We start from the raw sequence: 16,219 nt of genomic DNA, 5'->3' as shown, positions 1-16,219 counted from the left end.
AGAGTTCCCAGAAGTCACCTACTACAGGACAGGCCTAACAAAGAAAATAACAGAACGCCACTAGCCGTCACCTTCAGCCCCCAACTAAAACCCCTCCAACGCATTATTAAGGATCTACAACCTATCCTGAAGGATGACCCAACACTCTCACAAATCTTGGGAGACAGGCCAGTCCTTGCCTACAGACAGCCCCCCAACCTGAAGCAAATACTCACCAGCAACCACATACCACACAACAGAACCACTAACCCAGGAACCTTATCCAAAGCCCGTTGCCAACTGTGCCCACATATCTATTCAGGGGACACCATTAAAGGGCCTAATAACATCAGCCACACCATCAGAGGCTCGTTCACCTGCACATCCACCAATGTGATATATGCCATCATGTGCCAGCAATGCCCCTCTGCCATGTACATTGGTCAAACTGGACAATCTCTACGTAAAAGAATAAATGGACACAAATCAGATGTCAAGAATTATAACATTCATAAACCAGTCGGAGAACACTTCAATCTCTCTGGTCACGCAATCACAGACATGAAGGTCGCTATCTTACAACAAAAAAACTTCAAATCCAGACTCCAGCGAGAAACTGCTGAATTGGAATTCATTTGCAAATTGGATACTATTAATTTAGGCTTAAATAGAGACTGGGAGTGGCTAAGTCGTTATGCAAGGTAGCCTATTTCCCCTTGTTTTTTTCTAACCACCCCCCCACCCCGACGTTCTTGTTAAACTTGGATTTATGCTGGAAATGGCCCACCTTGATTATCATGCACATTGTAAGGAGAGTGGTCAGTTTGGATGAGCTATTGCCAGCAGGAGAGTGAGTTTGTGTGTGTGGCGGGAGGGGGAGGGGGGTGAGAAAACCTGGATTTGTGCTGGAAATGGCCCACCTTGATTATCATGCACATTGTAGGGAGAAAAGGAGTACTTGTGGCACCTTAGAGACTAACCAATTTATTTGAGCATGAGCTTTCGTGAGCTACAGCTCACTTCATTGGATGCATACCGTGGAAACTGCAGAAGACATTATATACACACACAGAGACAATGAAACAATACCTCCTCCCGCCCCACTCTCCTGCTGGTAATAGCTTATCTAAAGTGATCATGAAGTTGGGCCATTTCCAGCACAAATCCAGGTTTTCTCACCCTCTGCCCCCCCCCCCCCAACTCACTCTCCTGCTGGTAATAGCCCATCCAAAGTGACCACTCTCTTTACAATGTGTATGATAATCAAGGTGGACCATTTCCTGCACAAATCCAGGTTCTCTCACCCCCTCACCCCCCTCCAAAAACCACATATACAAACTCACTCTCCTGCTGGTAATAGCTTATCCAAAGTGACCACTCTCCCTACAATGTGCATTGTTACCGGCACCCAGTGCCGAGAGGCTGAACAACAGCTTGAGTTGGTTCGTTACCCGGTGTGCTACACCCAATAATTACAACGGGGTGGAGAAGCAGAAAAGTTTATTTGAAGCTTTAAAAAGGTACAGGGAGATTTGAATCTCAAATCCTGTACAACAGAGCAGGAAGTTACACAGGCTTTTATACATTTTTTTTTTTAGCATACTTATTTAATAGCAAGCTGCTTCAAGTATTTATATAGCCAGCCAATCTAGTTTCCAGCTAGTTCCCTGATTTTTTGTATTATTTGTTAAACTATACATAAAGCTGCTTTATTCAGCATTGTTTTTTTATATCTCCTCTGTTTGGCCTTGCTTAGTTTCAGGCAGTCTGACTCTGCAACATACTGTTGCAGATTCTCAGCATAACTGCTGCGAGTGCCTCCAGGCAGGGGGGCGGGGGGACAAGGACACCGGGGCCTAGTGCGAGGGGGCTTCATCGACACTCGTGGTCTTTCATCCCCTCGAGTTACCTAGTGGCCATGCCCCAGTGTTCCCAACAGCATGAAAATCAAGGTGGGCCATTTCCAGCACAAATCCAGGTTTTTTCACCCCCCCCCCCCCGACCCCCATACACACACAAACTCACTCTCCTGCTGGTAATAGCTCATCCAAAGTGACCACTCTCCCTACAATGTGCATGGTAATCAAGGTGGTCACTTTGGATGAGCTATTACCAGCAGGAGAGTGAGTTTGTGTGTGTATGGGGGTGGGGGGGGGTGAGAAAACCTGTATTTGTGCTGGAAATGGCCCACCTTGATTATCATGCACATTGTAGGGAGATTTCAGAGTAGCAGCCGTGTTAGTCTGTATTCGCAAAAAGAAAAGGAGGACTTGTGGCACCTTAGAGACTAACCAATTTATTAGAGCATAAGCTTTCGTGAGCTACAGCTCACTTCCTCAGATGCATATCGTGGAAACTGCAGCAGGCTTTATATATACACAGAGAATATGAAACAATACCTATTCCCACCCCACTGTCCTGCTGGTAATAGCTTATCTAAAGTGATTTCCAGCACAAATCCAGGTTTTCTCACCCTCCACCCCCCCACACAAATTCACTCTCCTGCTGGTGATAGCCCATCCAAAGTGACAACTCTTTACACAATGTGCATGACAATCAAGCTGGGCTATTTCCTGCATAAATCCAGGTTCTCACATCCCCCCACCCCCATACACACAGAAACTCACTCTCCTGCTGGTAATAGCTCATCCAAACTGACCACTCTTCAAGTTAAAATCCAAGTTAAACCAGAACATCTGGGGGGGGGGGGGTAGGAAAAAACAAGAGGAAACAGGCTACCTTGCATAATGACTTAGCCACTCCAAGTCTCTATTTAAGCCTAAATTAATAGTATCCAATTTGCAAATGAATTCCAATTCAGCAGTTTCTCGCTGGAGTCTGGATTTGAAGTTTTTTTGTTTTAAGATAGCGACCTTCATGTCTGTGATCGCGTGACCAGAGAGATTGAAGTGTTCTCCGACTGGTTTATGAATGTTACAATTCTTGACATCTGATTTGTGTCCATTTATTCTTTTACGTAGAGACTGTCCAGTTTGACCAATGTACATGGCAGAGGGGCATTGCTGGCACATGATGGCATATATCACATTGGTGGATGTGCAGGTGAACGAGCCTCTGATAGTGTGGCTGATGTTATTAGGCCCTGTGATGGTGTCCCCTGAATAGATATGTGGGCACAGTTGGCAACGGGCTTTGTTGCAAGGATAAGTTCCTGGGTTAGTGGTTCTGTTGTGTGGTATGTGGTTGTTGGTGAGTATTTGCTTCAGGTTGCGGGGCTGTCTGTAGGCAAGGACTGGCCTGTCTCCCAAGATTTGTGAGAGTGTTGGGTCATCCTTTAGGATAGGTTGTAGATCCTTAATAATGCGTTGGAGGGGTTTTAGTTGGGGGCTGAAGGTGACGGCTAGTGGCGTTCTGTTATTTTCTTTGTTAGGCCTGTCCTGTAGTAGGTAACTTCTGGGAACTCTTCTGGCTCTATCAATCTGTTTCTTTACTTCTGCAGGTGGGTATTGTAGTTGTAAGAAAGCTTGACAGAGATCTTGTAGGTGTTTGTCTCTGTCTGAGGGGTTGGAGCAAATGCGGTTGTATCGCAGAGCTTGGCTGTAGACGATGGATCGTGTGGTGTGGTCAGGGTGAAAGCTGGAGGCATGCAGGTAGGAATAGCGGTCAGTAGGTTTCCGGTATAGGGTGGTGTTTATGTGACCATTGTTTATTAGCACTGTAGTGTCCAGGAAGTGGATCTCTTGTGTGGACTGGACCAGGCTGAGGTTGGTGGTGGGATGGAAATTGTTGAAATCATGGTGGAATTCCTCAAGGGCTTCTTTTCCATGGGTCCAGATGATGAAGATGTCATCAATATAGCGCAAGTAGAGTAGGGGCTTTAGGGGACGAGAGCTGAGGAAGCGTTGTTCTAAATCAGCCATAAAAATGTTGGCATACTGTGGGGCCATGCGGGTACCCATAGCAGTGCCGCTGATCTGAAGGTATACATTGTCCCCAAATGTGAAGTAGTTATGGGTAAGGACAAAGTCACAAAGTTCAGCCACCAGGTTAGCCGTGACATTATCGGGGATAGTGTTCTTGACGGCTTGTAGTCCATCTTTGTGTGGAATGTTGGTGTAGAGGGCTTCTACATCCATAGTGGCCAGGATGGTGTTATCAGGAAGATCACCGATGGATTGTAGTTTCCTCAGGAAGTCAGTGGTGTCTCGAAGGTAGCTGGGAGTGCTGGTAGCGTAGGGCCTGAGGAGGGAGTCTACATAGCCAGACAATCCTGCTGTCAGGGTGCCAATGCCTGAGATGATGGGGCGCCCAGGATTTCCAGGTTTATGGATCTTGGGTAGTAACATTCCACACAAAGATGGACTACAAGCCGTCAAGAACACTATCCCCGATAATGTCACGGCTAACCTGGTGGCTGAACTTTGTGACTTTGTCCTTACCCATAACTACTTCACATTTGGGGACAATGTATACCTTCAGATCAGCGGCACTGCTATGGGTACCCGCATGGCCCCACAGTATGCCAACATTTTTATGGCTGATTTAGAACAACGCTTCCTCAGCTCTCGTCCCCTAAAGCCCCTACTCTACTTGCGCTATATTGATGACATCTTCATCATCTGGACCCATGGAAAAGAAGCCCTTGAGGAATTCCACCATGATTTCAACAATTTCCATCCCACCACCAACCTCAGCCTGGTCCAGTCCACACAAGAGATCCACTTCCTGGACACTACAGTGCTAATAAACAATGGTCACATAAACACCACCCTATACCGGAAACCTACTGACCGCTATTCCTACCTGCATGCCTCCAGCTTTCACCCTGACCACACCACACGATCCATCGTCTACAGCCAAGCTCTGCGATACAACCGCATTTGCTCCAACCCCTCAGACAGAGACAAACACCTACAAGATCTCTGTCAAGCTTTCTTACAACTACAATACCCACCTGCAGAAGTAAAGAAACAGATTGATAGAGCCAGAAGAGTTCCCAGAAGTTACCTACTACAGGACAGGCCTAACAAAGAAAATAACAGAACGCCACTAGCCGTCACCTTCAGCCCCCAACTAAAACCCCTCCAACGCATTATTAAGGATCTACAACCTATCCTAAAGGATGACCCAACACTCTCACAAATCTTGGGAGACAGGCCAGTCCTTGCCTACAGACAGCCCCGCAACCTGAAGCAAATACTCACCAACAACCACATACCACACAACAGAACCACTAACCCAGGAACTTATCCTTGCAACAAAGCCCGTTGCCAACTGTGCCCACATATCTATTCAGGGGACACCATCACAGGGCCTAATAACATCAGCCACACTATCAGAGGCTCGTTCACCTGCACATCCACCAATGTGATATATGCCATCATGTGCCAGCAATGCCCCTCTGCCATGTACATTGGTCAAACTGGACAGTCTCTACGTAAAAGAATAAATGGACACAAATCAGATGTCAAGAATTGTAACATTCATAAACCAGTCGGAGAACACTTCAATCTCTCTGGTCACGCGATCACAGACATGAAGGTCGCTATCTTAAAACAAAAAAACTTCAAATCCAGACTCCAGCGAGAAACTGCTGAATTGGAATTCATTTGCAAATTGGATACTATTAATTTAGGCTTAAATAGAGACTTGGAGTGGCTAAGTCATTATGCAAGGTAGCCTGTTTCCTCTTGTTTTTTCCTACCCCCCCCCCCCCAGATGTTCTGGTTTAACTTGGATTTTAACTTGAAGAGTGGTCAGTTTGGATGAGCTATTACCAGCAGGAGAGTGAGTTTCTGTGTGTATGGGGGTGGGGGGATGTGAGAACCTGGATTTATGCAGGAAATAGCCCAGCTTGATTGTCATGCACATTGTGTAAAGAGTTGTCACTTTGGATGGGCTATCACCAGCAGGAGAGTGAATTTGTGTGGGGGGGTGGAGGGTGAGAAAACCTGGATTTGTGCTGGAAATCACTTTAGATAAGCTATTACCAGCAGGACAGTGGGGTGGGAATAGGTATTGTTTCATATTCTCTGTGTATATATAAAGCCTGCTGCAGTTTCCACGATATGCATCTGAGGAAGTGAGCTGTAGCTCACGAAAGCTTATGCTCTAATAAATTGGTTAGTCTCTAAGGTGCCACAAGTCCTCCTTTTCTTATTGTAGGGAGAGTGGTCGCTTTGGATAAGCTATTACCAGCAGGAGAGTGAGTTTTTGTGTGTGTGTTTTTTTGAAAAAGAAAAAAAAAAGGGTGTGTGTGGGGGGGGGGGTGTGAGAAAACCTGTATTTGTGCTGGAAATGGCCCACCTTGATTATCATACACATTTTAAAGAGAGTGGTCACTTTGGATGGGCTATTACCAGCAGGAGAGTGAGTTGGGGGGGGGAGGGTGAGAAAACCTGGATTTGTGCTGGAAATGGCCCAACTTGATGATCACTTTAGATGAGCTATTACCAGCAGGAGAGAGGGGTGGGAGGAGGTATTGTTTCATGGTCTCTGTGTATATAATGTCTTCTGCAGTTTCCACAGTATGCATCCGATGATGTGAGCTGTAGCTCACGAAAGCTCATGCTCAAATAAATTGGTTAGTCTCTAAGGTGCCACAAGTCCTCCTTTTCTTTTTATTATATACACAGAGATCATGAAACAATACCTCCTCCCACCCCACTCTCCTGCTGGTAATAGCTTATCTAAAGTGATCACTCTCCTTACAATGTGTATGATAATCAAGTTGGGCCATTTCCAGCACAAATCCAGGTTTTCTCACCCTCCCCCCCCCCCCAAACTCATGTGTAGCTAAGCCCTGAGTTAGAGCAGGTTGATTCTTTTTACAATTTGGAGGCCTTTATCTCCCAGGCTGCCTGAAACAAGTAAAACCAGTCAGGTTTCAGAGTTAGTGTCATTTCCCCTGGGGGAGAATCTTGAAAGGGCTGTGTATCTACATAACCAAGACTAGGAATTTGCATTAATTACACACACCCAATGATTCCAGAGTCCACAGGAAACCCACCCAGTGAGCCAGAAACACAAATATACATATACTGCTTATTGATATAATAGGTTACGAATATCCTATGTGCCCACAGTATCTGGCACATCTCGGTAAAATAGTCTTTAAAGTTTTCATGTTTGCAAGGTCTCACATCTATCATGACCAGAAACATGTCATCGGCCCACCAATGCTCAGTCAGTATTCTCACTCAGATATAGGCTCTTAAATGATACATGAGTAAAGAGAAAATACCTTCCAGGCTTGCCACTTTTCTGCTAACAGCTAAGCTGAGTGCAGAGAAAAGATCCAAAAACCTCTATGATCTGTTAATGATCCATGACCACAGAGGCTACAATCATCAGCCAGACACATACATAAATGAGAGATGGTACTAATAGCCTTTGCCTCCAGAAAAACAAGACCTCTACCCATTTAGTAAAGAAGGATCTTCCTTTTGTGCCAGTAGTTAGTAACATTTATGTCCTTTTCTCAGGCCTCTGGCCACTAGAAGACATCATAATTAAAAACCCAATGTTCACTTCAGCAGGCTGGATATTCGACATCCAGAAGGGAGCAGTGCACACATATGGTGAGTGCACATGGCCGCACACAGCACTGCGGGAGGCAATGGATTCTAGTGCAGTGAACGTACTGAGAAGTGAAATAGTCACGAAGGGCCTGATTTTTTTAAAAGATTTACAGTTCCATTGAAGTCAATGGGGCCACTCACATGGTAAAAAGTTAAGCAAGCGTATAGGTCTTTGGAGGATCAGGGCTTAAAAGACCACTTCAAATGCTTTGTCTTTTAGTCCTAGTTGTTTTGCTTAAGCATATGTGTTTTGGAAAATAATGTTCACTTTTGAGATAATTGAAGTGCTCAAAGAGCCTGTTTAAGCAGTATTACCAGGGTTATAGATACTAGGTACAGTGTGTGTAAGAGAACTTGATGAAAGAAACTCACCCAGCAACCCTCATTTACACAAAAAAGCAAATCCTTTAATTTTCAAGCATCAAAAGGCACTTACAGTTTTTGAGGAAAGCACTTCATTTCAAAACAAGCACCCTGCTTCAGAAAGACGGCTGAAGTAGTCCAACATTTTGAAGATAAATTTTCTTCTGCTCTTTATTTTCTCCTGACAAACTTAAACCAAAGTGTTTGTGCGTATTTGAGACAAGTCTGCCTGCCTATTAACATTGCCTTCTGTTAGTTAAGGTATTCTATTATTTACTTAGAATTTTTTTTACTTTAAATACATCAGGGGGTAGCTGCAAAAACTACTATGTTTTATTTTTGCCTCTTGTTGAAAAGCACACAGTTCCCCAACAAACTGAACCACACATCAGGCAAATGCCTGAGGAAAAGTATAGTTCTTGCAGCATGCTATAGAGGCAAACTTGGTTTCTGCTGGAGACAGCAAATTCAAGAGTAACGTTTGACTATGAATTTAATTTAATTTCTCTGACAATGACCAGCTTCCAGCCTCTGAATTTTAAAGCCAATTTTAAAGTGGGAACAGCCCAGCTAACAGCAAACGCTGAGTGTTTACATGGGGGAATATCAGGTTCTCAGGGAGCCAGGATGGTTGGAATCCTTCTGTGAATACTACTGGAAATTAACTAGAGGTTGGCTAGTGCAACAAAACACAATAGTTTTGCCCTGGTGTTGAGCTACAGAGTTACACCTAAACACATTAACGTGGGCCTGATGCAAAGTGTAATGAAATCAGTGAAAAAATTCCTGCTGACTTTAGTGGGCTTTGGATCAGGTCCACTGTGAGCCAAGCATTTCAATTTGCTTCTCTGTATATTGTATGGAGGGAGAGGAACTATACTGAACCATATGCATTTGCTTGAGACTACAAAGAAACTAAACTATTCATTTCATTTCAGGCCTGATTGGAGTCTCCCTTGACTTCATAGGGATTGGATCAGGTCCTTCAACACCATTCTAATTTCTGTAAATCATGCATCTCTTGTGGGTACAGCTTCTCAGGTGTAAAGCCAGTTTGTTGCTACAGTAATCCAATTAGTTGCATAACTGTTCAGCACATTTGTTTAAATGGTTTATAACTGGCAAGGCACAGAGCTTTGGGCTTGATCTGGCCAGGTGCTGAGTTGCCTCCACTCCCAGTGGCATTAATGGGAGTTGAGAGATCTCAACACCATGAAGATTTCTTTCTATCTGTCTCATCTACCTGTTTATCATTTTATATCACATTCATTGCCATGGTGTTGGGAGAGTCTTTTCCTTGCTAGTTCTTGTGCAATAACACAAAACTGTAACGTTAGGGCTGTAATTACCAAAGAGGAATGCTTAAATCCCCCCAAAATGTTGATTTTACTGAACACAATAAACAAAAGAGAAAAGTTTTAATACTTGATTCTGTCAACCTTTCCCTCGGCCCAAAACTTAAATTTGAGGCCTAAAGTATGTGTTAATAGACATGGTTAAATAATGTTAAAAAATTTAAAAAAATATGGAAATTTCAAAGTTTTATGTGATATATTTTAACAAACTTTGTACTTAAACTTTTATTGCAATCATTTCCAAAATAATTTCTGTATCAAAAAACAACACTTCAGTGAGAAAATATAGTTTTTTGGCAAACAAAAGTGTTGTATCATGCATTTAAAAATTATTTTAATAAAATTGTTGATGAAAAGTTCAATAAAAATATTACAGAAAATGTGAAAAATGGAAACTTTCAACAATTTTGTTTTTTAAAAAAGGCTGGGATTTGTTGTTTTTTTTACAAAAAATCTTTTTGTATTGCAAAATTTCAATCAGCTGTATCTGACAGTTTCTTTTACTCTGTTGAATATAGTTATAGGGCATGTGCTCTTCTTGCCTTTTGTTCATATTACAGGTACAGATAGGATGCACCAAAACCATATACATCAATTTACATCAATCTGACCACATCAGTGTATATTGCATGTATTCATGGCTATACTGCATGTATATGTGGCTATAATATCATACTCAGAGAAATGCATATGAGCAGAATTTAATTGACAAGATAACAGCCTAAAAATAACTAAACTCTGAAATATTTTCCACCTGGTACTAAACAATTAGCTTTTAACATGATAATTATGCAGTAGGTACTTTCTCGTGCAAAGATCAGGTAAATGAAAATATCTCTCTCCTGTGAGAAACCCACACGTCAGCCTTTTTAAGTTCTTTTGTTACCATTTTTAAAATTCTTAACTCTTGCATCATTGATTTAAGTGTCCTCTGAAATGTGTAATTGCAAAAACATTTTGAAAATTAAAATACTTACATACTTGTACCGATTCATTACTATTGAGGTGTTAAAATAATTTATTCCATTATATTAATGGTTGCTTGATGCATCAAAAGATAATTTGCCATGTAATTTTGTTAAACCTGAAACTGTAGTGTATTTTCTTGATAATACCATTAATATATCAAGAGTAAATAAAATGTTTAGTGGTAGGCACATTAATTATTGCCTTCATCTACTGGTGTTTAAAACTAAGAAATAATTAAATGTGCTTTAATAAGATATGGTTCTGGGAAAGCAGGATCATTTATGAATTGCTAGAGGTGCATAGAGCTGCCTTTCCCTTGAGAGACGGAATTTATGCCGAACACCCCGCTGATTGTTCAGGAGGTAAAGAACCAATAGCTGCATGTACAGAGGTTTAATTTAAAGTGTGTTTCTCACTAGGCTGCTCACAACACTTAATTAAACTCTGCTGTTTTGGCAATGACAAATGCTGTAGTGCAAAAGGAACCAGAGTAGCAGTGACTGAGAAGCTTTTGTAATTTCTTTCATGTGCACTGGCAGCAAGATTCAGGTCAGAAAAGAAAGGAAGAATAAAAGAAGATTTATTTAAGGTGTTTGATGAAAGTTGCCACTTTTAAGCATCTGTTTTAAGCACCACAGAATGTATCTTTACTTGCGGATTTAATCAAACAATGTTTATGGATATTATGGCATGTGGCCATAGAAAACAGTCTGCATCCACTTTTCAGCCTTTTCATCTGAGGAAGATCCTGTTCATCATCTTTGGCTTATACTTAAAAAAGTTAAAATAATACAAGATTCCCAGACACTTACATTCTCCATTAATTACTTAGGCAAAATTTTTGTTGACTTGAGTTACGGGCACATCAATAACATGTTTATGAATTCTGCACTCTATCTAAATAATGTATATATTATAATATAAATAATTAGAAGCAATAGACCTCTAATCACAATTTTTTTGTGCTTTACTATTCAGAAATGTTTGTTAATTGACATAATTTCACTCATTATGAAATTAAAATCTGTTTTGCAGATTTCTGCTGTTAAATGGAAGGTTAATATATTAGAACATACTTTACAGATATATTAATCATCTTCCTCCCCCCAGTTTGTAAATACATGAATAATATATGGTATGGTATGTTACATTACACTATACTGTATTTAATAATTTATTCCATATATATATATATATATATATATACATACAACGTAACATGAGAAATATAATGTGTATCACCAGTATATAGTGCCTTTTTATTGAGAACAACAACAACAAAAAATCTGTGAAGCAGCATTCAGTGACAATACAAAAGGTTTTCTTTTTCACTCTTACTAATCATAGTTGAGTGATACATTCATAGAACAATAAAACACTTTTTTGAGAATTTGTTTCACAATTTCTGAGAACACCAAGCAGTACTGTGTTTAAAAGCCCATGAGGTAATAATAAGAGCTTGTTAAAATAGGACTTAAGGTATTTTTACACAAAATATTACATCAAGGCAGAAAACTGGTTTAGAAATGTTCCCGGCAAACTTTGTTTTGATTGCTGACAATGAATGTGTTTGTGGAGGTAGAGGGGGAAAGGTTGGCCACATTTAAAACTTTTCCTGAAATAGAACTGCTCATGTCAATAAAGTTAAGCAAGAGGATACATCATTGCAGGATCAGGGCCTAAGTAATAATCCCTCTTATGTATATAGGGGCTGGTAAGGAAACTGCAAGATAAAATAGTGGTATTGATTTCCTACTTCTTCATGTGCTGCTCTTGCTCCCTCTGAGAACCTGCTGTTCTTGAGCAGAACAGAAAAAAATTCATTTCCCAATACTTCGGTGAAACCGTTAGAACTTCTCAAAAAGAATGCAGATATTTATATAAAATCAAATAATTTTAATTGTTTTTCCCTCAAAAAGATAGTCTGAGAAATCCAAGTGTTCACATTTTTTTTCCTAATTAAGGTGACATTACGCTTTTTAGTTGAACCTAAATAAAATCTCATATGAATCTCCTATGGATGGTGATACTCTTTGATTTATGTGTACTGTTTCTGTATCTGTCTTCTACAGTTTCTCCTGCCTTCTCTTTGCTGGGAGCAGGGCTTTTACTCTGTGCAACTACCATACTGCTTTCTATGAGGTCCTAGAGGCCTTTTCCTATCCTAATTCCAATTAATCCCCCAGGTGACTCCATTCCAGGTAATGGAGGCACAGCAGATATTAATTTGGTCCTCTATATTTACCAAGGATCTCTATTCTACAAAATTTCACTGATTAATTCTCTGTTTTTCCCAACCTTTTCTTCTCATCCTGCCAATCAGCGGACGGATAAAATCCAACTGGCTGGCAAGAATGTCACCCATGCTCTCCTTCTCCCTCACCAGCATTACCGGTAGGAACGTAAACCACAAGAAGTTGCTTCATCTGGAAGCTTCAAACCCACAATGTTCAATCACACGAATCCAACTTCTTGCTCTTACGCTTTCTTTCTTCTTATCCATAGTGGTTCTTGAACACATTTGAAGTATTAAGGTAAAACTCTATATAATGCCCTTTACTAGATATGGAGCAATTCAGCCAGGGCCTATTTACCCTACACATTTATTTTAAAACTCCAACAATAAAAACCAGTCTATTCTAAATGGTGGATAAAAGGCAATGAAATTGATGAATGCCTTTTGGCACGTACAGTTGAGCTGTCATGGGGTTTTATACATTATTGACACTGTCAGTGATTTCAATGATTGTGGCTACAGCTGGGGTGTTATTATTACCATGTTACAGTACTTCTGTTGGGAGGCTATTGCATAGTCACAGCTGGAAGTGTTAGTAGCATTTGATGTTCATGACCTGCAGTAATTGTACCATTTTATAACAGGAGTTTAGGAAATCCACAGTTAAGAATTAAACAGTCCACAGCCAAGTGACTTAAGTTAGTAGGCAAGAGAATGGGTCTGCCAGAGTCAGAATTCAATTGCTGGCACTAAGATTGCAAAGAGGGGGCATCACGAGGATAGAGTTCAAGCAGAGTAGCCCCGATCTACTTGGAAATACGTGAATGATGTTTTTGCATTACTGTGCATCATTCACTGTGTCCATTTGGACTGGATGCCAGATATCTCATATTGATGTTTGCTATCTGGTCTGCAAATAAAAAGCTCTTTCTTTTACATGGTAGTAAATGTTTTGTTAAGTCTAGACTTGTGTGGGTAGCAAATTACCTGTTCACTTGTAATAGTTCCAGTTAGTATTAAATATAGAAAAGATTAAAAACATATTTTTTTCCTGAGTGTTGAAATGATGACAAATGAGCTGTTAAAAACAAAATGGTAGTTTTCACCCCACAGCATATGCTTTTAAAATGTGCAGGTTGCAGCATCATTCCAGTGAAGCACACTGATATCTTGATTACTGATTATGCTGATTACGCTGATATCTTAATGAAATTGAATGTGTTTCACAAACTCGTTGCAGCACGTTACTGTGATCAACCATTTGCGCAGAAATTTTTCAGATGTAGCTGTTGTTGGAAACCACTATCAAAAGTCTTTTCTCTTAACAGTTTGGATGATGAAGCATTTAAACCTTTGGAGAGCAGTGTTAAAATGTACATACGTCTAACAATCCACAATTGAGAAATTATCACAATAGCTCCCAAAATGGACAGAGGCAAACTCTGCACCAAGAACATTACCAGGGCTCCAATTCCCCAAAACACTTAAATCATGTTGCTCAATTTTAGGCATGTGAGTTTTCCCACCCCTATGCAACAAAGCACTGTAGCACACACATGCTTAAAACTAAGGATTAGCTGAGTATTTTGCTGAATCACGGTTCAGGCTCCTGTATTCTTATTTTAATCAGACCTCCAAAGACTTCCACAATGCAAAGATTATCCCTGCTTATACAAGAAATCTGCAGGGAGTAGTAGAAAGAATAATCTAAGGGTTATAGGAGCTTAGAAGTGTGTAGGTGCATCAATATGCAAACCCTTCACCATGCTACCTAAGAACAGTCTTCCACGGCTCCTGTTACAGAGGTCTTTTGGAGATGCCTCTCCATAGGTTTTGAAGGAAGCCAGATACCTCTGTTTTGGCAATTCTCAAAACTTCACCAGGTAACTTCATTGAATATGGGCTTTATTCATCAATATTTAGCTAGCTAGCTAGATGAGCTGCTCACAAGGCCCCTTCCTATTCTACCTATCATCTGAGCCCCTTGTATGAGCATAGTCTCTTTTTTTATGGTTTTTTTTTTTTCACATTTGGTAACCTGCAGAGCCTTTAGAAATAGTAGTCACCTGCATCTATGAGGGGCTGACAGAGGATCCGTTTGAATAAGGATTGTAAATCTGAACACCAGAGGCTGTCATGTGACCATAATGAGAAGCCTAATAAAACACCAAATACAGTATTTGTCAACGAAGAAAAAGAGCCTCTGGAAAGGCACAGGGATTGGAAACGAGCTGAGTTTGTCACCGAGATGTAGTGCCTGGAAACAGTCTGCTCATGCTGATACTACTGTCAGTGTCAGTACACACTGAAATGGTTTAGCCTTCCCGTGCTTGGGGCTAGTGGTGCCAAGAGTCACAATGGAGTATGAGGTGCTTCCTGCAATTTCTTTGGAGAAGCAGAAAAATCTTCTCAAAAGAGACCCTAGCTCGATTGTTCCTACTTCCTTCATAGATGCCCAAAGAGAGACCGAACCTCTTCTCTCCTCTTCACCAAACTGGTGCTGGGCAGTTACAGCCCTGGGACACACCGGAGTGGATGGGCTAGTGCTGCTAGTTGCTCTACTCTTATAGAAAAGTCCTTTAGAATTTAGTAGGCTGAATCCCAGAGGAGTCGATACAAATAATGCTGAAAACCTATAGAATAATGTCCTTTCTATATGTTTGTTTTGAACCACTTTTATAGAAAGGCTATAATTAGCTATTAAATCTTATGGGGCCAGTTATTAAAACCTATAGAAAAACATAATTCTCCGTTAAGTTCTATAGGACTTTCCCCTAGTTACCTTAAAGGGCCTTGAGTTGGCCGTGGTGATAGAAGAGTGCGCTTCTCCCCTACTGCCTTTTTGGTGAAATAGCAAAAGTATTCCTTTGTGGCTTTGTCTACACTTGTGGCTGCAGTGTGTAGCTACACATGGCAGTAAAAGGCTCTGGCTGCAGGGAGGGAGTCAGGAAAGGCTCCAGCAGTAAGGAGACCGCAGGACACTACACTTCTGAAAATAGCAGTGTAGACATGGGAGGCACAGGCTGGGCTTGTAGACAGCAGTGTAGGATATCCTAAGGCTCTGCCATGTCTTTACTCTGCCTAAACAGTGCCTTGTTGTCTACACTGCTAGTTATACCATGTCCGTAACATGGGTGGACAACGGAAGCGTTATAAGGACTTACTTAAGGACAACTTAAAAAAGTGTAATATTGACATTGACACTTCAGAGACACTTGCCTAGCATCACTTAAAATGGAGTGAAGTCCTACGTGATGGTCCCCTGCATTTTGAACTTGCTCATTTGACAAGCTAAAGAGGACAAGAGGTGCAGAAGGAAGGACAGACTGACTTCCAGTCATGGTCAACAGCCTCCTGCTGAGCCTGAAAACATCTGCCCCCATTGCAATAGAACTTGTGGTTCAAGGATTGGCCTTATTAGCCACCTGAGGATCCATAACTCCCATGGAAGATGATCATACTCGGTAACGAGTGATCGCCCATCATCATCATCATAGTATGTGAGGGGGCATACAGTGTCTATACTCTGCACAGTGGCATAATCACTGTTGCTGATACCAGGATCAGGACATGCCGGGCCCTATCATCAGCACTGATGCTACTGTGCTGGCCTGAAATAAAATGCCCGTTAGAGCTTCATTTTGGCAATGCACATCCACACTGCCCCCAAAGGTTGGCTGGGACTTCACAATTGACCCCTACGTGCACACATGCAAAAAGTATCACCCCTTGCTTTATGGCACAAAACGTGTGGAAGAGAGAGATTGTCAGTAAAG

The sequence above is a fragment of the Lepidochelys olivacea genome, assembly GCF_965140295.1.
Source record: "Lepidochelys olivacea isolate rLepOli2 genome assembly, chromosome: 11".
NCBI lineage: Eukaryota > Metazoa > Chordata > Testudines > Cheloniidae > Lepidochelys > Lepidochelys olivacea.
This window is presented reverse-complemented; position numbering follows the sequence as displayed.